The 19,238-nt window shown below is 41.4% G+C and overlaps 1 long non-coding RNA gene across 1 annotated transcript; it reads right to left on the reverse strand.

The window, feature by feature from the left end:
* Positions 1-3,231: 3,231 nt before the first annotated feature.
* On the reverse strand, positions 3,232-15,783 carry LOC148776104 (uncharacterized). The gene is made up of 3 exons (XR_016038685.1): positions 15,257-15,783; positions 14,711-14,781; positions 3,232-3,806 (listed from the first exon to the last, which is right to left on the reverse strand). It is a non-coding gene; the product is annotated as an uncharacterized LOC148776104 (long non-coding RNA).
* Positions 15,784-19,238: the final 3,455 nt, after the last annotated feature.

Raw genomic sequence — 19,238 nt, forward strand, 5'->3', positions numbered from 1 at the left:
AAGAAGTCCTGGCCAGCAAGGAAGCTTGCCTGCAGCTTGGCACGGGAAGCCTCTCTGGGGCCACGGCTGCCCCCGCCCCGGCGCTGGCTGCCCTCCCCGCCCGCGTCGGCGGGGGCTGGGGCGCCCAAGCCCGGTTCTCCCTCTACGCGCGGGCGCCGGCTCTCCCTCCAAGCGCGGGCGCCTGCTCTCCCTCTACGCGCCGCCGCCGCTGGCTCTCCCTCTGAGCGCTGCTGCCGGCGCCTCCCTGCCCAGCCCCCGCCTGCTAGTGAGGGGCGCGGGAGTCTGCGCCGCTTCTCCGCTGAGAGTTTCCTCTGGGCACTTAGTCTGTGAGTTTTAATTATTTATGTCTTTTGTCTCCCAGTTATGCGGCCCTCTGAGGATCCACTCACCAGTGTTTCCAGGTGTTTGGAAACTTCTCTCTTTTTTTTTTTTTAAGCCTCCCTTCCCGGGAGGGAGCTCCGTCCCTCCCTCTTTTGTCTCTCTTTTTATCTTTTTATCTATTTCCTACCTCCTTTCGACGACTATGGGCTGCTTTTCTGAGTGCCTGATGTCCTCTGCCGGTATTCAGAAGATTTTTTGTGGGATTTACTCAGCGTTCAAATGTTCTTTTGTTGATTTTGTTGGGGGGAAAGTGGCCGCCCTGTCCTATTCCTCCGCCATCTTCCCGTCGACTCCAGAATTGATGCTTTTGAACTGTGGTGTTTGAGAAGACTCTTGAGAGTCCCTTGGACTGCAAGGAGATCCAACCAGTCCATCCTAAAGGAAATCAGTCCTGAATATTCATTGGAAGGACTGATGCTGAAGCTGAAACTCAATCCTTTGGCCACCTAATGCGAAGAACTGACTCACTAGAAAAGACCCTGACGCTGGGAAAAATTGAAGGCGGGAGGAGAAGGGGCAACAGAGGATGAGATGGTTGGATGTCATCACCGACACAATGGACATGAGTTTGAGCAAGCTCTGCGAGTTAGTGATAAATAGGGAAGCCTGGAGTCCTGCAGTCCATGGGGTCGCAAAGTGTCAGACACGACTAAGCAACTGAACTGACTGAAATGATAGAACAATTTTCCTGCCCTCAATGAGTTCACAGACCAGTGAGGGTGAAACCATAAGGATAAATCACAAGGCTGCATACCAAGGGCAAAGACAGCTTTATGCAAACTCCAAGGAAGGGGGCAAAAAGAGAGATGCAAAGATGAGCAGGTCCACACAGCACGCTGGATGGATACTATGGACCACTCTGTCTTACATTCACTACCTTAACACCTTCAAGGACATTTTGTTTTGGCAGAGGTGTTACCACTTTAGCATATCCCAAATAGACAGACTCAGGACCTTGAAGCGAATTAAGTTTTTCAGCCATGAATCAATCCAGAACCAAAGGAAAAATAAATAAAAATTGAAGACTTTCTTTCCAAAATGTATAATAAAAATGTGTTCCTACTAACAACTGTGACTATAAGACCAAAATATACTGGTTTGCTCATTGTTGGTTTCTAGACATCAGTCTTTCCAGATTTCTGAAGGCATTTTTATCTGACGATACATTTTGTCAACTGGGAGTTGTACTTAGAGGGCAACAGAAATCATGGCAATAAAAGTAAAGTAGTTTTGTTCTCATTTTTCCTCACAAAATAAAGTCTGCTAGAAATCTATGGTTCAGAGCCTCAATGAGGCCTCTGTGACTCTCTTTGTTTTCTTTTGGTGTACGTGTGTGCTCGAATGCTCAGCTCAGTCACACCTGACTCTTTGCTTCCACATGGATTATAACACTCCAGGATCCTTTATCCACTCCTGGATTCCTCTGGCAAGAATACTGGTTTAGTCGCTAAGTTGTGTCCGACTCTTGTGAGCCCATGGATTGTAGCCCACCAGGTTCCTCTGTCCTTGGGATGTCCCAGGCAAGAATACTGGAGTGGGGTGCCATTTCCTTCTCCAGGGGACCTTCCTAAGCCAGGGGTCGAACCTGGGTATCCTGAATTGTGGGTAGATTCTTTACTGAAATGGAGCCACCAGGGAAGCCCAAGAATACTGGAGTGGGATGCCATTTCCTCCTCCAGGGGATCTTCCAGACCCAAGGATCGAACCAGTGTCTCTTATGTCTCCTGCACTGGCAGGCAGATTCTTTACCACTAGTACCATTTATTTTTTTTAGTCTGTGTTGAGAGCTACGTTGTTACATAGCTGCTGCTGTATTAGGAGAGCTGAGCTGAGATTTCTCCTAGGTAGAAAGAAGAGAAAAAGGGACATGCACCATCTCAGGCTGCCTTTCTTTCAAGGAGCCTTCCTGAAAGGCCAACCCAATAACTTCTGCTTATATACAAGGAAAGTATTTGGGATATATATATACACACACATATATATGTATATATTTAAAATATTGTGTGTGTGTGTATATATACTAACTGCATTGTTGCTGCTCCTTCGTTAGGGCTCTGTAGATAAGAAAAACAGGAAGAATGACTATTGAGAATGCAAATGTTAGTCTCTGCCACAATCTTTAACATCGTTTGTTTTCAGAAAATAGCGTTGCTTTGATGTTCTAGGAAATCAGTCTATGTTAATAGATTCAAATGCAGCAGGAAGAAAAACAAGTTAGTGTGTCCACAGCTAGTGACACAGAAATATTTATAACTCTAAAAACAAAGGCCGGCAGACAGGAAGTTAAGAGATTGCTAATTCGTTTGTACCAACTGATTCAATTTATACATTTGCTTCCATTTTTTATTCTATTATAGTCATTGGTTAGTAACCTTATGTGAATAACTTTAAGCACCGGTTTATAAAATATGTGTCTTTATTATAAGAGAAATGCAAAGTGTCAAAAGGAAAGGTCTTATGTTTTTCTGCTTTGATATTTTGAGTCTTAGAGAAAGAAAATATAGCATGAGGCAAAATCCAATCTGATTTGAAGTTGATATTCTTAGCCTAGCAATTCCAGCTAGCAAAGCAACCTACTGATTCGAAATAGTACCCATCTTAAAAGATGAAGTTGGTGTCTGTGTATGTGTGCAATATGTCTATATATACACAGTTCATATGTACATACTTACACATATGTGTATTTAATATCTCAAATACATATTTTCCTCTAAAAAGGGGCTCACATATTTAAGTTGTTTTATTTGTTTGTTTTACTGTTGCCAAAGAACAAAACCACTTCTTGTTTTTAATACGTTCATTCATTTGTTTTCTCTCTGTATTTCACATATAAGTGAAAATACATGAGGGAAAGGGCAAACTAGGCAAAGTGGATTAAGAGGTACAAACAACTAGGCATAAAATACATAAGATACAGGATGTAAGGCATAGCACAGAGAATACAGGTGTTATTTTATAATAACTTTAAATGGACTATCAGTCAGTTCAGTTCTCTCACTCAGTTGTGTCCAACTCTTTGAGACCCCATGGACTGCAGCACCCCAGGCTTCCCCATCCATCACCAAGTCCCAGAGTTTTCTCAAACTCATGTCCATGGAGTCGGTGATGCCAGCCAACCATCTCATCCTCTGTTGTTCCCTTCTCCTCCCGCCTTCAATCTTTCCCAGCATCAGGGTCTTTTCAAATGAGTCAGTTCTTTGCATCAGGTGGCCAAAATATTGGAGTTTCAGCTTCAGCATCAATCCTTCCGATGAATAGTCAGGACCAGTTTCCTTTAGGATGGACTGGTTGTATCTCCTTGTACTCCAAGGGACTCTCAAGAGTCTTCTCCAACACCACAGTCCAAAAACATCAATTCTTTGGCGCTCAGCTTTCTTTATAGTCCAACTCTCACATCCATGAACTAATATAATATTGGAAATCAACTACAATTAAAAACAAACAAATAAAACATTCCTTAGTGCAAATGCTCCTTTCCTTCAAAACAAGACCTCTCTATTGTGCAGCAGAAACAAACACAACATTGTAAAACAATTGTCCTCCAATTAAAAAGTAAATAAAATGATAAACACAACATACAGAAGAGTAGCTGCTATTGAATTCATATTTAAAACATAGCTATTTATATCTTCCAAGGCAATTTTCTATATTATCATTTTAATTGTACTTTATTACAAAAGTATAAATCAAAAAAAAGGAGACCTCTCAATGTTTCATATAGAGAAAAACTCAGATCAGTTCAGCGCATGTTGACCAACTTATTTGAATTGAAAATGATTGACTAATTTATTCAACTCCCTATAATCGTTTTAAAATCCTGGCAGTTCTAGTACTTGAATTTACTCATTTCTGAGTGAATACTATATTCCAGAAAAATATTGCTAAACATAGATTAAGTGGTCTTTTTAACTGAATGACAATTTTATCACATGAAAAACATTTATCTGTGTTAGCAACCAGAACCTCTTCTGGACCCAAGCAGTAGAGACAGGGCCTCATACCCTTGTGTCATCAATATTGTGAACAGTGGACTGGTAATTATAATACCATGCAATAAGTTTAATGATAGAAATATGCGATCTCAAAAATGTCTTTCTGAAATATAGGTTGAGTAGAGAAGGCTGGAAGAAAATGTTTAGCTATTACCAGATCAAATATCTTTATTTTATCATGGCAAAAAAATACACAAATGTACTTCTATTTTTTTTTTTTGTAAGAATATGACACTCTCACATTGACTCAAGTGTATAACAATAATTATTTTTCTCAACAAAGCACCCTTTGGTGTGCCTTACTAGAATACTTATGTGAGTTACACTCATACTCTCTAAAAAGGACTTTGAATTCTTATTACTTCTTGGGAATTTTTTTAACAAAAGAAAAAAATGCTTTTTGAAGAGAATTCTTTAATGAATCAACACAATCTGTTGATTTCAGAAAGCTGAATGCTAAAAACTCATTCTAATTTTAAATAAAATAATACAAATAAAAAGATTTTGTTCTCCCTTTGGAAGGGTATAACATCCTTTTTAAAAGTTGACATGCAATGTGATGTGTGTGTGTGACGTGTGTATGTATGTGTGTGGATCTGTGATGAGAGCTGTGGGAAGGAGGAGATTTTAATTTTGGTAACTTTAAAATTATATTGAAAATATGGTATAAATCAGACGACGAAGCTATTGATTGTCATGATATCCCTTGTCTAGAAAGAGCTGGGAGCTCCTTCCTTGTGCTGAGATCAAATTCTAGCAACATTTTCTAATGTCTTGCAGCTACTTCAGACTTTTCTATTTAGGCTACTTATTAATAGTTTTCTATTAAAAGGAGGCAGTATTTACAGTGGATACAAGCATGGGCTTTGGAGATGGACAAGACAGGTTTGGGGCTAGATGACTTGGATACGATGCTCATCCGTAATATGAGGCCTTAACATTTATTTTATTAGGGTATTGTGAGAATTAAAATACTTAATGTATGTGAAATGCCCATCCCAGCATATATTAAATGTCTTGTGACTAGCAAATATCATTATTATTTAGCCATTTAAAACATGAGGCTGTTTCATTAATATCAGCTGAGGCATAGTAAAAGCAATTGCTTTCCAATATGAGAAGGCAGGGGGTTTCCCAGATGACACTCGTGGTAAAGAACCCACTTGCCAATGCAGGAGATGTAAAGAGATGAGAGTTCAATCCCTGGGTCGGGAAGATACCCTGGAGGAGGGCATGGCAACCCACTTCAGTATTCTTGCCTGGAAAATTCCATGGACAGAGGAGACTGGCAGGTTTACAGTCCACGATGTTGCAAAGAGTTGGACATGACTGAAGCAACTTAGCATGCACACGCACACATGAGAAGGCAAAGACCATCAGAACAGGCCTCATTTCTACAATATTACTCACTAATAAATCTTGAAATGTCAAACGATTTATTTTCTTGCCATATATATATATATATATTTAATAAGTTTAAAAGGTAGACCTGCCAAGATGTTAAATGGATGATTTAGGGCTAAACAAGTCAGGCAAATATGATCAAAACATTCAATTTGTTCCCTGAGAAAAGAATTGAAACATTTATGAAACTGTGTTTCTTGTCAAGCTGTTTTTGCTTTCTACTACCCTTTTGCAGAACAAAAAGAGATCATTCATGACTAAACCGTGTCAGACTTTATTTTTTTGGGCTCCAAAATCACTGCGGATGCTGATTGCAGCCAGGAAATTAAAAGACGCTTACTCCTTGGAAGGAAAGTTATGACCAGTCTAGATAGCATATTAAAAAGCAGAGACATTACTTTGCCAACCAAGGTCCGTCTAGTCAAGGCTATGGTTTTTCCCGTGGTCATGTATGGATGTGAGAGTTGGACTGTGAAGAAAGCTGATCGCCGAAGAATCGATGCTTTTGAACTGTGTTGTTGGAGAAGACTCTTGAGAGTCCCTTGGACTGCAAGGAGATCCAACCAGTCCATTCTAGAGGAGATCAATCCTGGGTGTTCATTGGAAGTACTTATGCTAAAGCTGAAACTGCAATACTTTGGCCACCTCATGCGACGAGTTGACTCACTGGAAAAGACTCTGATGCTGGGAGCGATTGGGGGTAGGAGGAGACGGGGATGACAGAGAATGAGGTGGCTGGATGGCATCACCGACTCGATGGACATGAGTTTGAGTGAACTCCGGGAGTTGGTGATGGACAGGGAGGCCTGGCGTGCTGTGGTTCATGGGGTCGCTAAGAGTCGGACACGACTGAGCGACTGAACTGAACTGAACCCTTTTGCAGAACAAAAAGAGATCATTCATGACTAAACCTAATGGAATAAAGTATGACCTAAATTCAGTTCAGTTCAGTTCAGTTCAGTCGCTCAGTCGTGTCCGACTCTCCACGACCCCATGAATCACAGCATGCCAGGCCTCCCTGTCCATCACCAACTCCCGGAGTACACTCAAACTCATGTCCACAAAGTCGGTGATGCCATCCAGCCATCTCATTCTCCGTCGTCCCCTTCTCCTCCCGCACCCAACCTTTCCCAGCATCAGAGTCTATGACCTAAATTAGGAAAAGTATAAAGTATAACTGGAAGTTGTAAAATTCATTTAAAATATGTATTTTGAAGAAAATGAAAACATCTTAAAATATAGTATAAAGTTGAAATGACTGCATTATAGACTAATCAGTAGATCTTGAGGGAGAAGGATAAATACATTAGCAGTAGACTATTTGTTCCATTAATATTTCCTACAGAATTAAGGCACAATTCATTAAGAAATGGAAGTTTTTCTAAATTACTATAGCTGGATGAATAACAATTGGAATTTTTATTTATTTAGTTTCATGTGATATTATTTACTGACATCTAGGTTGCTTCCACGTTCCAGCTATTGTAAATAGTGCTGCAATGAACAATGGGATATATGTGTTTCTTTCAATTTTGGTTTCCTCAGGGTATATGCCTAGGTGTGGGATTGCTGGGTCATATGGTGATTTTATTCCTAGTTTTTTAAGGATTCCCCATACTGTATTCCATAGTGACCGTAACAATTTATATTCCCACCAACAGTGCAAGAGCATTCCCTTTTCTCCACGCTCTGTGCTTGTAAATAAATAATTTATATATTTGACTTACAGTTTGAACTCTGCTGACTTCTGCTTCTCAACCCATCCTTTGCAGGATTATGATCATTTATTCAAAATATTTTTATTTGTCCCTTGAGCTTTTTATTTATATTTGTCTATATATCTTTTAATGAATACTGGAGGTTCTCAGGGGAAAATAGGAAAAGGGAAAAAATATTAAATGATAACCTTTATGGGTAGGAATCACATCCTGGAATGTGAAGTCAAGTGGGCCTTAGGAAGCATCACTACGAACAAAGCCAGTGGAGGTGATGGAATTCCTGTTGAGCTCTTTCAAATACTAAAAGATGATGCTGTGAAAGTGCTGCACTCGATATGCCAGCAAATTTGGAAAACTCAACAGTGGCCACAGGACTGGAAAAGGCCAGTTTTCATTCCAATCCCAAAGAAAGGCAATGCCAAAGAATGCTCAAACTACTGCATAATTGCACTCATCTCACACGCTAGTAAAGAAATGCTCAAAATTCTCCAAGCCAGGCTTCAGCAAAACATGAACCGTGAACTTCCAGATGTTCAAGCTGGCTTTAGAAAAGGCAGTGGCACCAGAGATCAAATTGCCAACATCCGCTGGATCATCGAAAAAGCAAAAGAGTTCCAGAAAAACATCTATTTCTGCTTTATTGACTATGGCAAAGCCTTTGACTGTGTGGATCACAATAAACTATGGAAAATTCTGAAAGAGATGGAAATACCAGACCACCTGACCTGCCACTTGAGAAATCTGTATGCAAGTCAGGAAGTAACAGTTAGAATTGGACATGGAACAACAGACTGGTTCCAAATAGGAAAAGGAGTACGTCAAGGCTGTATATTGTCACTCTGCTTATTTAACTTATTCATATGTAGAGTACATCATGAGAGACGCTGGGCTGGAGGAAGCACAAGCTGGAATCAAGATTGCTAGGAGAAATATCAATAACCTCAGATATGCAGATGACACCACCCTTATGGCAGAAAGTGAAGAAACACTAAAGAACCTCTTGATGAAAGTGAAAGAGGAGAGTGAAAAAGTTGGCTTAAAGCTCAACATTCAGATCTAAAGAAAGCTGAGCACCGAAGAATTGACACTTTTGAACTGTGGTGTTGGAGAAGACTCTTGAGAGTCCCTTGGACTGCAAGGAGATCCAACCAGTCATCCTAAAGGAGATCAGTCCTGGGTGTTCATTGGAAGGACTGATGTTGAAGTTGAAACTCCAATACTTTGGCCACCTCATGCAAAGAGCTGACTCATTTGGAAAGACCCTGATGCTGGGAAAGATTGGGGGCAGAAGGAGAAGGGGATGACAGAGGATGAGATGGTTGGATGGCATCACCGACTCAATGGACATGGGTTTGGGTGGACTCCGGGAGTTGGTGATGAACAGGGAGGCCTGGTGTGCTGCAGTTCATGGGGTCACAAAGAGTCCGACACAACTGAGCAAGTGAACTGAACTGATGGGTAGGAAGCATGTCGCTTGTTCACAGCCATTTCCTAGAATCTAGTGCAGCTCTTGTACATCACAGGTGTTCAGTGGTATTTGCTGAATAAACAGACAACTGGATGAGAACAAGCATACCAGTGGAGAATCACAGGAGCTTTCAAAGAGTCAAGAATCACAGGAGAATATAGCTGGGCAAAATGAAATTGAGAATTCAGTAAGTTATATCTTGCAATTTGCAGGTAAAGAAACCAAAGCCCAATAGAGTGAAATGATTTGCAGATCACATAACTCATAAGAAAGTGTTAGTCACTCAGATGTGTCTGACTCTTTCCACCCCATGGACTGTAGCCAGCCAGGTACCTTTGCCCATGGGACTCCCCAGGCAAAAATACTAGAGTGTGTAGCCATTCCCTTCCCCAGGAGATCTTCTCAACCCAGGGATTGAACCTGGGTCTCCTGCATTGCATGTGGATTGTTCACCACCTGAACCGCCAGGGAAGCCCACTGAGGGTAAATAAATGAAAACTGATACTTTCCTTTTATACCTTTTTTACATCTATCAGAACACACGAAATATAACTAAACTCATGATCATGGACATGATCATTCAAGAAAAATGCACTCTCTTCATATTGAAAGAATTTACATAGACATTCCAAATACTTAAGAAAGAGGAAAGCTGGGATAAATACATTCTACCTGCAGACCTAAGATGATTTGATCAGTTTTCTAAACTTTCTACCACTGTTAGATTTCAATATGACATCTGGAGGTGAAACCTTTACCTGAATATTAGTTGCTGGCAGAGTAGGACAGAAACTCAGTTATCCTGGGTTCAAATCCAGTGCTCTTTCTGTCACACCCTAACAGGACCAGAACATTTTATATTAAAACACAAAAGCACTGGAGAGGAGAAACAGGATCCAAGAGCATGACATTTCAAGAATGTCAGCTTAAGGATGAAAGTTCAACGATGAGATTGAGAAAGCAAAATCTGCCACTCTAGAGTAAAAATGTGACCACCTACTTGGAATACTCTAGTTAGCTAAAATTAACTGAGGAATTGGGATTTTCCAGAAATCAGTCCAGTTCAGTCGCTCAATTGTGTCTGACACTTTGTGACCCCACGGGGGCTTCCCTGTCCATCACCAACTCCCACAGCTTTTTCAAACTCATGTCCATCAAGTTGGTGATGAAATCCAACCATCTCATCCTCTGTCGTCCCCTTCTCCTTCTGCCTTCACTCTTTCCCAGCATCAGGTCTTTTCAAATGAGTCAGTTCTTTGCAACAGGTGGCCAAAGTATTGGAGCTTCAGCATCAGTCCTTCCAATGAATATTCAGGACTGATTTCCTTTAGGATCGACTAGTTGGATCTCCTTGCAGTCCAAGGGACTCTCAAGAGTCTTCTCCAACACCACAGTTCAAAAGCATCAATTCTTTGGTGCTCAGCTTTCTTTATAGTCCAACTCTCACATCCATACATGATTACTGAAGGAAGTATAGCTTTGACTAGATGGACCTTTGTTGGAAAAGTAATGTCTCTGCTTTTTAATATAAGTCCAAAAACTCTCTAAGAGAAACTATTTTCATGTGACTAAACTCTAGAATTTTTTTCTCAATTTTTACTTAGAAAACTGCACCTAAACAACCACAAATCCAAACCAGTCTTCAATTCCTAGATTAACACTGGCCTCATTAAAATGGACATAAAACTAGCTATCTCCAATAAGTTTAATTAAATGGAATCAATCTGCAAAAAAAAAAAAATGAGATCTTCAGAAGAGATAAAGTAGACAGTTTTAGGAATCTTTTAGGAATAGCAAGAACTTCAAAGCTTGCCAGATAGAGAGCCAGGTATGTATACATACCCGCTCTCTTCAAAGAGTATTGAGATCAACTCTCTTATTCAGGTTTTAGGATCTGGAGTGTAACATGTTTGATCTCATCCCAGGGTGGCTCTTAGGGCCGTGGCTTTTTAAAACTGATCTATTGAAGAGGAGATTCTTTTGTACAAGAGACCTCATAGTAAAGTGAGTTAACCCAACTATGTAGCAGTCCTAATTTCCCAGGAAATATAAAACTGAGCCAAGCGTGGACATCATCTCCTGGTGGGACTTCATTGGATAAGTCTTGGGCATGCCTGGAAATTCCCACACTGGCAACATTCTTTTCCTTGAACTATATTTTCCTAAATGGAAGGGAGGAATGCAGGACCATGGGGAAGTGAGTTGCAAGGGCAAGAGGGGTGCTGGATCAGCCTGAGATACAGCATATTCCTACAGGAGTAAAAGGCCAGAAGGCAAGGGTGACAGGCATAAAGCTATTGACAGAAAGCCAGGAGAACTCAGAAAGAAGGATCATTCCAGGGTCTAGAACCCTGCTACACTGTTGCAGAGACTACTAATGGCTTTGAAGGTTGACTGTATGCTGGGCACTAGGCCTATTGTTTGTATTTCTGTCTCTTGAGACCCTCACAGCTCAACAAGTTGCCACCTATTCTGTCCCTGACAACTTGTTCAACCAGGTGGCACTAGTGGTAAAGAACCTACTTGCTGATCCAGGAAACATAAGAGACTCAGGTTCAATCCCTGGGTCAGGAAGATCCCCTGAAGAAGGAAATGGCAACCCACTCCAGTATTCTTGCCTGGAAAACTCCATGGACAGAGGAGTCTGGTGGGCTTCAGTCCATGGGGTCACAAAGAGTTGGACATGACTGAAGTGACTTAGCATGCATGCACAATGTGTCCAAAGGCCTGTACCATTCTGGACCCCTAGATTTGTCTCTACACCATGGACCTCCTTTTCCATCATCTACCTAAATCTTATTGGACTTGTTACATTTTTCTTCATATTTAAATAAAATTGTTTCTTCCTTTGTAAGTCCGTCTTTCCTATTTATGAGTTTTCCAAAAATACAACAGAAATCTAAAGGTCTCTCTTTTAAACAAGAGAAGGAATATAATATTTATCCAAAAGGCACATTTTACTAAAGGTCTACTGTGCACATCAGCGAACATAAAGCTGGAAACCTTAGAAGAAGGTCAGGGTTTGGGCTGATACTCCTCTCTTCCTGACTTGCTTGGTAATCATCAAAGATCTAGTTCCTGGTCTCCATCAGGCAGCCAGGAAAGAAAACTCAGAGGAAAGAGCTATGGTGTCAGATGACAGAGAAATCTACGCTTCCAGACTTGGCTACTCTTATTTTTACAGGTTCCATAGACTTGTAAGGCTGCCTCACTTAGCAGTCGGCCCAGGCATGTGACAGCAATTGCTCATCCAGTTACTAAAATCAAGGAAGATCTAGAGAAGTCAGCTCTTAATGCAAACAAAGGTTGCTGCTGACCCTTAACCTCACAATGTTGTTTGGCATCACAGCAGACATGAGAGAGAAAAGGGAGTTAAAAACAAAGAATCACCAAGTAATATAAATAATCACCAAATAATGTAAATCACAAAGGATCATACATCTTTAGTTCTCTTACCTACTTGGTTCTTTGGAATGATTATTTGGACCACTTTCCTGACTAAAAAGGCCATCTCTTACTAAAATAATGAAGAAAGAAGATGTATGCCTATTGTTTACAACAGCTTCACATCTGTGTGTGTGTGTGGGCGGGCGTGTGTGTGCGTGTGCTAGGTGCACAACTGTGTATGTAATTGTGTCCCTGTGTGTCTGTGCATGTAAGCCTGAAATAAGCATTATGGGTTGCCACTAGAGCAGTTAGCTGCAATAACAAGAACACTTCAGACACATACCTATTTGCCTCCTATTTAAGCTTGCGATCCTTTGCTATATACAGTTTAATGACTTTCTCTGCCTCCTCTGTGCTTTGAGGATCCAGGACATTCATCTCCTAGAATAGGGGCCTTGGTCGTTCCCTTTGCCCTCTCTCTATTCCTCCTTCCAGTCCTCCCATCACCTAGAGGAGTCGCAGAATATTCCTGTTGGAAGCAGATCCCTTCCTCCCCCCACCCCCCGCAAACCCTGAAGAAGTTTGAGGTGAGCAGGCTAGAATACCTGGATTTACTGACGATAACACAGACTTCCTCTTGACCCTGCCTGTGGGTTTTAAAAACAAATGCCCTGCTTCTCTAGAAGTCAAACCTTGCCTTATCCATTTTGAACAATGCATATTCACAAATACTGCCCTGAAGATATTATGGTTCCTGGTACTTTTAATTAAGAATCTCAATCTCTTAACAAGTCTAGCCAGACTCCGCAGAATCTGCAAAGAGAGACTGAGGGAGTGGCAACAAATTGCTCCAAGCTGACGGCAGAGAGTAAAATTATTATTAATGGGAAATTGAATTTTGGCTCCAGTTAAGCCTGAAACATTAAGCATTTCTCTAATGTTTTTCTCTGTGGTGGTAAATTGACTGCAAATTGTGATTTTTTTTTTTGAAATGGTAGATGTAATGAACCATTCATCTATGGCCCCAGAACCTTCTCAGCTCAAATTTCCTCTTCCGTTGTTTATTTGCTATTTTAATACTTCAGGTGTTAGAAACAAGACAACTCCTCTTAACCAAATTTGTCCCCTATAAAATTTGCTGAGAATCCAAGCAAAGTGAATCATCATTCAGTGTCACTTTTCTCAAAGTTTCAATTAACTTTTATGCTACTTTTGAAAAGTAATGTTGATATTTACAGATGTGTCTCACTGGTTATGACTGTGTGCTAAGTCGCTTTGGTCATGTCTGACTCTTCAACCTCGCGGACTGTAGCTTGCCAGGCTCCTCTGTCCCTGGGATTCTCCAGGCAAGAATACTGGAGTGGACTGATTGCCATACCTTCCTCTAGGGGATCTTCCCAACCCAGGAACTGAACCTTTGTCTCAGGCTTCTCCTGCATTGGCAGGTGGGTTCTTTAGCACTTGTACCACCTAGGAGGCTCCATTGATTATAAACATGATGTTTTCCCCAAAAACTACTTTCTAGCTGTGCTGTGTCACTCCACATTCCTGATGGGGAATGTCTCCCTTAATGAGATCTTGGTCTGATTTCTTGACTTCTAAGTCTTTTGACATTAGTAGAGGAGTCTTATTCTGGTACAAAATTCCTTTTAAATGATAATCCCAATCCTGACCAAAGCTCTCCCTTTCTCCTTCCTCAGCACAGGATAGAACAAGGGCTCAAAGCATAGCAGATGGAGGGGTTGGGGCAGTAGAGGGTCAACCTAGCTGACAGACTTCCTTTCACTGTCATTCTTCTAGATGATGGTCTCTCATGTTGCACATGGTGAAGGACGGGATGTATGCAGGCATAATTCTCTTACTTGATTGGACAGATTAAAGCCCATTCTTTTTTGCTTGGCACTGCTGCTTTTGTTATCTCGATGGCCATCCATGAGCTTTGGTTCCTTTTTTTTAGGTATATGAGTGAGCTTTTCAGAGGGCTCTTCCCACTGCACTGATGTAGAAGGTCCCATCCTGGTCTGTCCTCCTCCATCCTTTCCTCATCACCCCCTAAGACAACCCATATCCTCTAAGTCTGGGTTTTAGGAAAGGGTCAGATATCAGTGCCGCAGGACTTCAGGGCAGAGTGAAATAAATGTGGGCTGCAGTGGGGGATGTCATCAGGAAAGGTGTCCTGGAGGCAGAAGACATAGAGGTGTGGCTAGAGGCTCTGTTCTTTCTATTATGCCAATGCCAAGAGCACTCAGTACCATAGAAGTTGGATAAAAGTGGTATGATGCTTCAGAGGATGAAGAAATTATTTCCATCTTAGGAATCAAGGAAGGCTTCACGAGCTGAGTACAATTGCATTTACATACCTGTCTTACGCATCGCTGGCTTCTTCCTGAGCACAGAACACAGTGTCCAGCACAAAGTAGGTATTCAATAACTATATGAATGACAGCATGAATAAATAAATGAATTAATGATGAACTTAAGAGAAAGAGTTAGACTTATAGGTGTAATATAGAAATATATTTCCCCTGTGTGCACTTCTCCATTCTCCCTGGGCATAATTACTCCCTATCTGAGCTATATATAAGTGATTCTTTGGCAGAACTTATTTCATTAAACCTTCCCTGACTGGAAGTCTGTTTTCTTGTCTCTAAGTCTTATTTCTGTCTGTAAGGCAGTAGAGGAGGAATACAATGGGCCTTGGAATCAAACAGACCTAGGCTTGACTCCTGCTACATGATCTCAGACTGTATACCTAACTATTTCTCCATTTGCAAAAAAGAGCAAAGATGGATCTTTAAGTAAATATCCTTAATATAGATGTATCTTTACTCCATTTTTATCTAACAAAAGGCAAGGATCAAGTAAACATAAGGTCTCCCAGGTAGCGCTAGTGGTAAAGAACCCACCTGTCAATGCACAAGACTTAAGAGACGTGGGTTTGATCCCTGAATCAGGAAGATCCCCCGGAGAAGGAAGCGTCAACCCACTCCAGTATTCTTGCCTGAAGAATCCCATGAATATTGGGGCCTGGTGAGCTACAGTTCATAAGGTTTCAAAGAGTCAGACATGACTGAAGCAACTAAGCAGGCAGGCACATATAACATAACTGCTGAGTGTATGCTCCTAAATTTAGGAACAAAGGCAATACTCACAGGGAAAAGCTGATCACTGCCATATGAGGAAACTACCACTTGCTTGGCATAAAGGAAAAACTGATTTAAGGACAGAATTTTATTATTAAATGTTCATTCTCAAAAGTGAAGTCACTCAGTCGTGTCCGATTCTCTGTGACCCCATGCATTGTAGCCTACCAGGCTTCTCCATCCATGGGATTTTCCCAGGCAAGAGTACTGGGGTGGGTTGCCATTTCCTTCTCCAGGGGATCCCCCCGACCCAGGGATTGAACCCAGGTCTCTCACATTGTAGGCAGACGATTCTCAAAGCACATGGCTAAATAGAATGATGGTGGAACTCATCTGATAATCCTGTTAAAGCCATTTCTTTAGATGGCAGAGCGAGTTTGAAATTTGATGATTCAAGGGAATTTCACAACTGGGTGTGGAATGACCTTTGTGTAATGAATGACTCTGACAATTGTAATTTGGGCCCTTTTCAGTCAGGAAATCATGTCTCTGCTAGGATGTGCTTGTGAAAAAGAAATTCTGATTAAATTAGTCATTGATCTTGAATTTTCTTGGAACTCTCCTGATAATGCAACAGTGACAATAACAAAAACACCACCAACATCTACCATCTATTAAACATCGTCTTGGTGCCAAATTCTATAAAAGACATTTTTATATGATCCCATTTCATTATCACAATAACCCTGTAAGATAAGAATTACCTTCTGTCTTTTAGAACTAAAAATATTGTCTTAGAAAAATTAAACAATCTGCCTGAGGTCATCTCCTAGTAATTGCCTGGGCCAAGGTTTGTATTCATTGCTGTGTGATTTTAAGACATTTTTTCATCATACCTGTAGTCGCTCAGGACCTAGTCTTTCCACTCTGCAATCCTACAGATTTATCAGCAAATAGAGCAGAACCAGGATCATTTTGAATGACTTTGGGGGCCACATCCTTCTGGTCCAGATCACTTCTTTTTAAAAGTCCTAGGAGGCTGACACGTGAAGTATTTCAGGGATAAAATAAGGTCAATTTCTTTGTATTCAGGAGTATCTTGGAATCAGAGTTGGGTGACTGGGGTTCCAGTTTCGGAACCAGCACTCAGTACTCTGTTCATAGCACATCACCTCTTGTCTTGATTTTCTTGTACATGAAAGAGAATAATCCAACCTTCACAGCATATATAAGCAGAGGAAATGAAAAATTGGACTTGGTAAGAGTTGACTCACTGGAAAGACTCTGATGCTGGAAGGGATTGGGGGCAGGAGGAGAAGGGGATGACAGAGAATGAGATGGCTGGATGACATCACTGACTCGATGGATATGAGTTTGAGTGAACTCTGGGAGTTGGTGATGGACAGGGAGGCCTGGCGTGCTGTGATTCATGGGGTCGCAGAGAGTCGGACATGACTGAGCGACTGAACTGACTGACTGACTGAAGTAAAGGTCTATACAGATGTAAATTGTTGTTTTATAACTCAGCAGGGACAGCCTATTCTTTGCCCAGATCTTCAAGTGAGTCCAAGAAAACCTTCTGTGTCCTGACCATGAGTGAAGTGAAAGTCACTCAGTTATGTCCGACTCTTTGCTACCCCATTAACTATACAGTCCATGGAATTCTCCAGGCCAGAATACTGGAGGGGATAGCCTTTCCCTTCTCCAGGGGATCTTCCCATCCCAGGGATCGAACCCAGGTCTCCAGCATTGCAAGTGGATTCTTTACCAGCTGAGCCACAGAGGAAGCCCACCCTCACCATATAGATGTCAAATAATAGGTGATTTTTCACAGGACCCTCAGAGAACAGATTCAACATTCCTAAGACTACGTTTCTTTACAGATATTAACTAACCTCTGCCATACCCTTGAGCTACCATCATTTCCAGGATCTGATCCACCAAGGCTATATTCCTTGGAGAACCTCATTGTTATATGAAGAGTCCTTCTCACCCCTGTGGTGCCTGACATAAACTACTCTAAGGATGGCAACACATGATTGCCTGGCTCAGTAATGATCAGGAAATAATCCCAGGCACCACGACTACAAGGCTCATACTGCAGTCTTGGCTGTGCCTCCTGTGGCAAAGGAGAAGAGCTATTCAATGTTTTCTACTTCATTACCTTGCTGGGAACTGAAACTCTGCAACCGATTTCCAATCTTCACTTTTCTGATCTTTCTTAGATTTCATCTTTCCTCATCAGCCTACTTTTCAACGTTGGAAACTCTCTGCTGAATAAACTCCTAATTATTTAGGTGTAAAACTGCCCTTGCTGGACAGTATTCTATAAATGCTCAATAGAAAGAAAATGTTAGTCACTCAGTTGTGTCTGAATCTTGAGATCACATGAACTGTAGCCCACAAGGCTCCTCTGTCCATGGGATTTCCCAGTCAAGAATACTGGAGTGGGTTGCCATTTCCTTCTCCAGGGGAACTTCCCAACCCAGAGATCAAACCCAGGTCTGCATCAATGCAGGCAGATTCTTAACCATTTGAGCCACCAGGGAAACCCAACTTGCTCAAGGCCACTAGCTAAATTACTGTCACAGTAAGATCTAAAGCAATGATTCTCACTGGACTGAACATTTAAATAATCTCGAGGGTTTTCTTAAATCTTAATACTCAGGTACCTACTCAGCACAGAACTGGGAAGCAGTATTTTTTAAGTTCCCAATATGATTCCAAAGCTCATCCAAGTTTTAGGTTTATTGACTTAAGCAAATGCTTCCAAACTTTAGTGCACAAAGCCATCACTTGAGAATGATGCTAAAATGAAAATTTTGATTCAGTAGGATGGAGGTGGGTGAGGGCTAAGATCCTAGATTTTGAACAAGTCCCAGGAGATGCCGGTGCTATCGGTCTAAGGACCTCACTTAGAACAACAAAGTTCAAAATAGGAGCAGTTTTCAAATCATGCTGCACATTTGAATCAACTGGGGAGCTTCTGAAACTCTGGATATCTCGACTGGACCCATACCAACTAAATCAGACTCTCCAGGGGTGGCACATTTAAAATGTATTCAGTGATTCCAATGTGCAGCACATTCATAAAACAGCGACTAAGGACTCCAGACCTCACTAATCCCACATCTAATTTCATCCAGACGGTGGGAAGGATGAACCACAGAGAAATTCCAATTCACATCTCAAGTTTGTTTTAGAAGCGAAGTCAAGCCATGCCAAGTATAAAATGATCACATGAACACAGAGCGTGTTTCTCTTGGAGGAGCGTGCTCTCCCGGTAAGTATGCAGGGAAAGGGGAGTTATAATCTCTGTCTTTACATACTTGGGGTTGTTGGAAGGAAAAGGCAGTAGACTTGGACTCTATGCCAAAAGCTAGGTCTCTGATCAGTGGAGAAGTTCCAGGGAAACAGGTTTAAGCTAAATACATGGAGATTATGCCTACAAATTAGTTGTCCGAAAATAGAAAATTTGACTTATAAAGTTGCACGTATTCCTATATCACATAAAAGTTTGGGCAGGGAGGAATCCTTCAGTTTTCCTTTTATTCCTCTCCAGCCCCCCACACCCGCCCCCCTCCCCTGGCCCTGGTCCTACATCTAATTCATTAGTCAGTCTTACCAGGCCTACTCTGAATCTATATACCCGATGCATTTACTCCTGTCCTGACTATTGTCATATAACCACCATCATTTCTCACCTTGAATACTGGGGTAACCCCTCAACTGGAAAAGCCTCCCAAATGGAATATCCTCCCAACTGGAAGAGTCTCCTGAATAGGCTCTTAACTGGAATAACCCC

This window comes from Moschus berezovskii, chromosome 11, assembly GCF_049115385.1.
Source record: "Moschus berezovskii isolate FMDL1 chromosome 11, NW_MosBer_1.0, whole genome shotgun sequence".
NCBI classification, from domain to species: Eukaryota; Metazoa; Chordata; class Mammalia; order Artiodactyla; family Moschidae; genus Moschus; species Moschus berezovskii.